Below are 8,101 nucleotides of genomic sequence, written 5' to 3'. Positions count from 1 at the left end.
TATGAGACCTCCGCTGCTGAAAGCAGATTTCTGGCCTTTGTTTACCCTTCTCTATTTGAAACAATGTTGCGGTCCTGCTGGCTGAAGCCCCCGGTTTTGTTTAGCTTCTGTATGTGTTACAAAGTTGCTCAGAGTGCAGCTGAGAGGCCGGCAAGGCAGGCGGGGAACCTTGGCTTCCTCCGTCACTGAAGCAAGCAACCCTCCCTGTTTGCGTCAGCTGCCTGGCTGCCGGCCGCCATCTTGGTTGGTAGTTAATTTGCATATCTCCCTGATTAGCCAATGGGAAGGGTAGCGGATGTACAGCTAATTACCCTGTTTCTCTTTTATTAGATAGGATATATATAGATTTTTTAATTGATTTCAGAGAGGAAGGGAGAGGGAGAGATAGAAACCTGTGAGAGAGAATCATCAATTGGCTGCCTCCTGCATGCCTCCTACTGGGGATTAAGCTCACAATTGGGCATGTGCCCTTGACTGGAATCAAACCTGAGATTCTTCAGGGCACATGCCAGTGCTTTATCCACTGGGCCAAACCAGCTAGGGCTTGATACCTTATTATTAATTAAAGTATGTACTTTATTCAGATTTTCTCAATGAATGTCTATTGTTCTTTTTCTGTTCCAGATCCTATTGAGGATACCCCATTACAATTAGTTAGCATGTCTCAAGTTCTTCTTGGCTGTAACAGTGTCTCAGACTCTCCTTGGTTTGGTGATCTGACAGTTTTAAGGAGTATTGGCCAAATATTTGGCAGACTTCTTCAATTTGGATTTTATTGATGTTCTTCTCATGATTGGATTGAAGCAATGTGTTTTGGGGAGGAAGAGCATAGAAACAAAGTGCTTTTTTCATCACCTTATATCAAGGGTACCTATTCTCAATGTAACCTACCACTGTTGCTGTTAATGGTTTTTGTTGTTGCTGTTGATCTTGATCACCTGGATGAGGTGGTGTTTATCAGGTTCTTTCACTGTAGAGTTACCCTTTTTAAACTCCCTTTTCATACTGTACATTTTGGGAGAAAGTCAACATGCACAGTTTAGACTTAAGGCAGCGGTTCTCAACCTGTGGGTCGCGACCCCTTTGGCGGTTGAACTACCCTTTCACAGGGGTCGCCTAAGACCATCCTGCATATCAGATATTTACATTATGATTCATAACAGTAGCAAAATTACAGTTATGAAGTAGCAAGGAAAATAATTTTATGGTTGGGTCACAACATGAGGAACTGTATTTAAAGGGCCAAAAGGTTGAGAACCATTGACGTACGGGGTGGAGTTATGTTCCATCTCCTTAAAAGTAAGTATCTGCATACATTATTTAAAATTCTTTTGCATGGGACATTTTTTATCCCCCCTCCCTATTTATTTATTTATTCAATCATTTATTTACATCAGAATGGATTCCTGTATATTTATTTTATACTTTGGGTTACTATCCAATATTGCCTTATTTATTTTGTTGCTCAACTTTTTCTAGGTTTGGCTATTGGTAGCTCTTTTGGTTGGCTCCTATATTCCTTTGATATATCCCATCATTGTGGGACGTTGTTTTCTTTTGTTTTGTGTTTTGAGTTCTTGCTTACTTTCTGATCCTACAAAGTACCCCAGGCTTATCTTATCTATTTCTTGCCTCACTCTTAGAATCAGCCATTACTAAATGCTCAAAAAATGTTAGCAATCATTTGCTTTTAATTGAAAAAACATGGTGGAGAAAGAAAAAAATTAAAAGCATTCCAGAGAACTTGAGGAGGACTAATTGTAAATCATTTTCTAAAAGCAGATAAGCTAACTAGTAAACCTACTACTTGGTGGACATAAAACTCAGGCCAAATTTGGTTTAACCCCGAGAGACAACTTATCATGTGATCCTATGCTGCCACCTGCTGGCCTGCAATGAACTGAAAAGAACTATCTGGAAGTTCTGATTCCTCACTAAGTGCAAACTGGTAGAAGTTTAGTTTATCTCCGATAAATGATAAGGGTATGAGTCTTCAAATATTTTTTACTTCAAATAAGTATATCTCTTGATCATAATCCTTATGTGTGAGAACCACAGTGATTTTTATTGATAACGTCAGTGAGTGGAGGTGGTTTTGTTTGGCTTAGTATTATCTACGGCTCAAATAGGAATAAAGGGCGTATGAAAGCTTTATTTACTAATTCACTACTATTTTCCTAATCTTTTATAGTTTTCACTATGGTTTAATTTTAGTGCATTAAACTATAACTTATTTAAAATATGTAATTTTAATCAGCTTCAATTATTATGATTAATTATAATTTAACCAGAGGTTCCTAAAAGGCAATCTGCAGACCAGTTGATCTGCTGAACGTATCAGAATTGCTTAGTCTCTGTTTCATACTTGCAGAATCAGAATATTTTGGGGTAAAGCTAAGAAAGTACTATTTTAATCCTCACCCGAGGATATTTTTCCATTGACTTTTAGAGAGTGGTGGAGCAAGAAATATTGATGTGAGAGAAACACATCGATTGGTTGCCTCCTGCAGGTGCCCTGACCAGGGCCCAGGTCAGGGAGGAGCCTGCCACTGAGGTATGTACCCTTAACCAGAATCAAACCCGGGACCCTTCAGTCTGCAGGACAACACTCTATCCACTGAGCCAAACCGGCTAGGGCAGGAAGTACTATTTTTAAAAGTTTCCTATGTGATTCTCATGCAGCTAACTTTGGAGACCATCATACTAGATTATAAGCTCCTTGAGACAAGGACAATTTCTTATTTATTTTTGTATTCTTGAGGCTTAACAATATCCAGCACATTATAGGCACCCACAAAAAATAAGATAAATGAATGAACAAAGGTGTACAAAGCCAAACTTAATTGATTCAGGACTCTTGGCAGTAGTCAGCAACACAATAGCTGTGTCAGGCTAAACCCCTTGGCCTCTTGTTTCTGTGTATCAGCCAACGAGGTAAAGGTTGTCTGTTGTTCTTCAAAATTTCAGAGAGGTTGCACTTTGGGATTAAAGTGGTTGCGTGTTGGCCCTGCCAAGTTTGAGAGGGTATGAGTAAAAAAAGCTGGAACCAATTTAAGCAGCAACCTTTAAAATTTCAGAGTAGCGTATACAAAGGATTACTTCAGGCTATTATGCCAATGTTATAAAGAAACAAAAAGATATTTCATTACTTGAATAAACATATGCTTTGTTGTATTATTGGTTTCCTTTCCAGTAAAAAGTCTACATGGATTGGATTGGAGGGATTTACCAAAAATTATTTTCCATTTTTGTAAGACACGAGGACTTGGATGGGTTGCCTTTTAGATTCTTCAGGCTGTTATTCAGATCTTGTGGGACTCACTTGAAATTAAAGAGTATTTAATTTCAGTAACAATAAGAGGCCAGTACAGTATAGAGAGCAGAAAAGGCTTTTAAAAAGAGCTATTATTATTATCTTAATATATATTTTTATTGATTTCAGAGAGGAAGGGAGAGGGAGAAAGAGAGAGAGAGAGAGACCTCAATGATGAGAGAGAATCATTGATTGGCTGGCTGCCTCCTGCATGCCCCACACTGGGGATCAAGCCCACAACCTGGGCATGTGCCCTGACTGGGAATCGAACCTTGACCTTTTGGTTCATAGGTTGATGCTCAACCACTGAGCAACACCAACCGGGCAAAAGAGCTATTATTGAAGAGGTCCTTTGTGTGCCTGGGGAAAAAATTGACCTGTAGCAGTTAACTCTAAGATATAACTTAGTAAAGGTTGTTTAAGATTTGTTAAAAAAAAAAAAAAAAGAAAAGAAAAAATAAATCCTGACCCTCCAGTCAAAACAAATAATTTAGAAATATTTAGGTAATTATATAAGAGCACTTGTTTCTTGTTCTATTCTCCTTTTTTTGAATATATTTTTATTGGTTTCAGAGAGGAAGGGAGAGGGAGAGAGAGATAAAAACATCAATTATGAAAGAGAATCATTGATTGGCTGCCTCCTGCTTGCCCCCTACTGGGGATCTGACCCGCAACCCAGCATGTGCCCTTGACTGGAATTGAACCTGGGACCCTTCAGTCTGCAGGCCAACGCTCTATCCACTAAGCCAAACCAGCTAGGGCTGTTTCTTGTTCTTATGAAAAATCATAAAGACAACAGTAATTACTCTTAAAATTTAGCAACATTTTTGTATATATGGTTTCAAATTTTTACAAATTCTGAGATAAAACACAGAACTAAGATATTATATAACTTCTTCCTAGACATTTGAAAATAATTTTTAAAATTAAAAGAATCAGAAAACAAAAACATAAAGTCATTATTGAGGAAAATAATATTATTTGGATAATTAAATACATTTTTTTTTCTGGATAAAATATAGGGAATACTAGGAAAAAAGACAGTAATTTCATCAGAATGTAGAGCTGAGAGCATAATGGTCACTTAGGCTTTTATATATATAGATATATAGATAATTGGTAGGTCAGAGTTTAAACAGTGCTACAATATTGTATATGAAAACATAATATATTTGACAGAATGATTCTCAAAAAGTAACTCTAGAGCATTCCACATTCATTGTACATTCTTTAAACTTAATGATGCAATATATAGCAAAAATTTTTTTTACACTATTGAAAATTTTATATCATTCAAGAACTATAAACTACCTTATAGTTCATTGAAACATGGAAGGGCATTGAAAAAAATGTTTATCTAATTTTTTTGTTGTTGTTAATCCTCAACTGAAGATATTTTTTTCATTGATTTTTAGAGAAAGTGGAAGGGGGAGTGGGTGAGAGAGAGAGAGGTGAGAGGTATAAATTGATTGATTGCCTTTTGCATGCGACCAGGCCAGGGATCAAACCAGCAACCCACGTATGTGCCCTTGACCTGGAATCAAACGCGAGGTTCATGGGCCAATGCTCTAACCATTGAGGAACACCAGCCAGGGCAACAGTTCCTTAATTGTGAAATCATAAAATCTATGATGCGAAAGTCCAGTTGATGCTATCTTGCTAATACTAAATTAGAGGCAGTAAGCAATGATGTTATAAATTATTGATATTTTCAATGATTAGTTATCTAAAGACTAGAGTCCTGGTGCACCAGTGGGGTCCCTCGACCTGGCCTGCACCTTCTCATAATCTGGTACCCCTCAGGGGATGTTAGAGAGCCGGTTTTGGCCTAATCCCCAGGCTGAGGGACCCCACCGGTGCACGAATTGTGCACCAGGCCTCTAGTATGCATATAAGATTTTTGGTTAATCTCTTTCTGCCCTCCCTCCTCTCCCCTCCCCCTTGAGATTCATCAGTCTGTTCCATGTTTCCATGCCTGTGGTTTCCGCTCCTGCGTTGAGCATCTGGCCCCTGGTGGTCAGTGTGTATCATAGCTACCAGCTGGTCATCTTGTTGTCCAGTTGGCTGGTCACTTAGTCTTATGTATATATAGATTAGAATGCTAGACAAAGGTATACTTTTAACAGCACCTATATTTAAATGTATCTTCTCAGTACTAATTTGTCATTGCTCTTTTGGTGTGGAATTTTATATTTTAAATCATTTAAAAAGTATATCTCTAGGAAACTACATAAAAGGAGTAGAGAGCCTAATGAAGTATTACTAGGCAACATTCTTGTAGCTACCACCTTGGTAATGAAATAGAGCTGTGCCCTTCATTTCCACAATTTTTTTAGCTCTTCTTTCTTTTCCGGCACCTCAGGACATTCTAGACTAATCTAGTGATTTCTTTGCTCTATCCCTGGAATTAGCTATTTCTCCAAAAGAACTCCGGTTCATTTGATTAAAAAGAAAAGTATTACCCTGGCTGAGTGGCTCACTTGGTTGGAGGGTTGTCCCATACACCAAAATGTTTCTGGTTCAATTCTAGCTCAGGGCACATACCTAAGTTTTAGGTTCAATCCCAGGTTGGTCTGGGGGTGTGCGGGAGGCAACTGATGGATGTGTGTGTGTATGTGCATGTGTGTGTTCTCTCTCTCTCTCTCTCTCTCTCTCTCTCTCTCTCTCCCTTCCTCTCTAAAAATACCAATAAACACATGTTTTTGGGTGAGGATTAACAAAAAAGTATTTACAAACCGAGATCTGGTTGACAGTTATACTCATCATCACTGGGCTATTTTTGTTTTTATGCTTTCTCAAAGAGACTCTTTTTTTAAAAAAAGTTTCAAAGTACTGGAAGAAATTAAAGTCTTTTCAGAGTTTTAGAGACATAGGTAATTTGAAGCATTATGCTGCCTCCTGCACATCTCCTACTGGGGATGTGCCCACAACCAAGGTACATGCCCTTGACCGGAATTGAACCTGGGACCTTTCAGTGCGCAGGCCGATGCTCTATCCACTGAGCCAAACTGGTTACAGCTTATTTCATTATCTTAATAGTTTTGTTTTCATTCATAGATACAATGCCTTATCTTTCTAAAAATATTAATAATTTTTGAATATTTCTTTTGCTCTCTGCTTAGTTTATTAGTTTTAGTTTCCAGTTCTGAAGTTAAAAATTTATTCAAGTGTTTGGTGGTCTTTGGTTATCTATAATGTAAAAGCCTAAGCGATCGAATGACCAAACGACCGAATGACTGGTTGACAGGTTGCTATGATGTGCACTGACCACCAGGGGGCAGACGCTCAATGCAAGAGCTGCCCCCTGGTGGTCAGTGTGTTCCCATAGCCAACCTCCCGTGGTCCCTCCCCTGCAGGCCCCCCCCTCACCCAGACAGCTGTTCCCAATCACCCCAATAGGGACTGGGCGAGAGAACCCCAATCGGCCCTGATTGCCAGCCAGGCTTAGGGACCCCACCCATGCACGAATTCGTGCACCGGGCCTCTAGTTCTTTTATATTTGAGTAAGGCTGATTAGAAACAATGAGTGCATGGAAGAGCTGTAATATTCAGGTATTTCTCTTAGAGCAGTCAGTTTCCGTAGAGATGAATTTTCTAGGTTTGTTTATTTTTTTTCCTTTCTCTCTGAGACATTTTTGCCTGGCTGCTTCAGCTTTAGGAGAAAAATGAGAGTTAGACCTGAGAGCCTCATTGTTCTGTATACATACCTCACAAAAATTAAAAAGTTATTTTAAAAATTTACTATTTAAACCTTTGTAAGTGTACAGTTCAGTGGCATTAAATACATTCACATTGTTGTGCAACCAATCTCCAGAACTCTTTTCATCTTACAAAACTGAAATTGTATACCCATTAAACAAAAACTCCCCTTCCCCCCTTCCTCCAGCCCCTAGCAACCACCATTCTACTCTCTCTGTGATTTTGACAACCTTAATTATTTCATGTAAATGGGATCATATGGTATTCGTTTTTTGGCACTGTCCTTAAGGTTCTTTCACATTGTAACATTGTCAAGACTTCTTTTCTTTTTAAGGCTGAATAATATTCCATTATATTCCTGGATGGACACTTGGCAATTGTGAATAATGCTGCTATGAACTTGGGTGAGCAAATATCTTTTCCAGATCCTGCTTTCAATTCATTGTATATATATCCAGAAGTAGAATCGCTGGATCATATGGTAGTTCTATTTTTAAATTTTTTGTGGATGTATTCAAAAAATTTTTTTAAATTGATTTCAGAGAGGAAGGGAGATGAAGAGATACTAGTAGAAACATCAATGATGAGAGAGAATCATTGATCGGCTGCCTCTTGCTTGCCCCACACTGGGGATCGAATCCACAACCCGGGCATGTGCCCTGATCAGGAATTGAACTGTGACCTCTTGGTTCATAGTTGGATGCTCAACCACTGAGCCACACCTGCCAGGCTTGTGCATGTATTTGTACTTACTTTTTAACTGGAGGCCCAGTACACGAATTTATGCACCAGTGGGGTCCCTCAGCCTGGCCTGTGGGATCAGGCCAAAACCGGCTCTCCAAAATCCCCTGAGGGGTCCTGGATTGCGTGAGGGTGCAGGCCAGGCAGAGGGACCCCACTGGTGCACGATCAGGGAGAGGCGGGATGCCGGAGGTTGGCCATTGGGAGAGGGACTACGGGAGGGCTCCAGGGTGTGTCCAGCCTGTCTTGCTCAGTCTTGATCAGCTGTACCCCAGCAGTAAGCTAACCTACTGGTCGAAGCATCTGCCCCTGGTGGTTAGGGCATGTCATAGGGAGCAGTTGAGTGGT

The sequence above is a fragment of the Myotis davidii genome, unplaced genomic scaffold (assembly GCF_000327345.1).
Source record: "Myotis davidii unplaced genomic scaffold, ASM32734v1 scaffold137, whole genome shotgun sequence".
Lineage (NCBI taxonomy): Eukaryota > Metazoa > Chordata > Mammalia > Chiroptera > Vespertilionidae > Myotis > Myotis davidii.
This window is presented reverse-complemented; position numbering follows the sequence as displayed.